This window comes from Stegastes partitus, unplaced genomic scaffold (assembly GCF_000690725.1).
Source record: "Stegastes partitus isolate 25-593 unplaced genomic scaffold, Stegastes_partitus-1.0.2 Scaffold1155, whole genome shotgun sequence".
NCBI classification, from domain to species: Eukaryota; Metazoa; Chordata; class Actinopteri; family Pomacentridae; genus Stegastes; species Stegastes partitus.
The window spans coordinates 236,094-237,120 of record NW_007578886.1 but is presented as its reverse complement, the minus strand read 5'-3'; positions in this window follow the sequence as shown (position 1 = coordinate 237,120).

The following is a 1,027-nucleotide window of genomic DNA, read 5'->3' as shown; positions in this document are numbered from 1 at the left end:
TTCTCTCTCATTCCACTCCATTGATCTCCATACGACCTGTCTGCCTTAGCCGTCCACAAACCCATGTCGACTTCCCAGCCCAGATCAGAATAGAATAGAATAGAATTTTATTGATCCCTTTGGTGGAAATCTCAGGGAAATTGCTGAATCTCATCTTTGCACATTTTCGCCTCTGTAATACAATCATTTTTCCAACTCCATTTCTCCTGAGAGTTTTCTCTGCATGTGGGTCAGCAGTCTTAACAAAACCATAACAAGAACATCTTTAACAATAGGGAATATGAGGACAGGATTGTGCAATAGTGTATATTTAAAAACATCTTAAATGCTGAATTATCTGCATAAGCAAACTTCTTTTAAATAGGGGAAAGACAAGTCTGCATTATCACCAGTGAAAGTGACATCTTCATGGTCATGGCCTTTATTGGTCACAAACACAGTTTTACATGGTATAACGAGCAGTGAAATGCTTTGTGTACCTGTTCTACACCGAAACAATTTTAAGAGGATGAAGAAAAATAAAGAATAAACACACAAGAAATAAATATATATACATATATATGTGTGGAGAGAGAGAGAGAGAGAGAGAGAGAGAGAGAGAGGGATAAAAAAAAAAAAAAGCAAAATAAATAAATCAATTTTCAAACAATGTAAAAGGAGAAGGCATAAATAAAGAAAATAACAATACTATATACATGTATATTGTTGGAGCTGAATCTCAATCTACCAGAAATTAAACTATGTGTGAGATAGCTCCTGGCATTCGTTTAATGAAGCAATGGGAGAAGATTTTTAGGTCTCACTCAATGTATTTATTTATCAGATAGTTGAATAAGCATACAGAGCTCTGGATCAAACTTCTCACCCTAGCACCAACAACGTTAATGTCAGGGCACGAAGTCTGACTGACTGCCTCGACCTGAGCCAGTGTACTTATACTATCACATGGGCATGAGCACAGAATGTGTTGCAGCCAGCTGATTGGTTCCTCCGTGTCCTTGGGCCTTCTTCTCCCATCTCGTAGGTG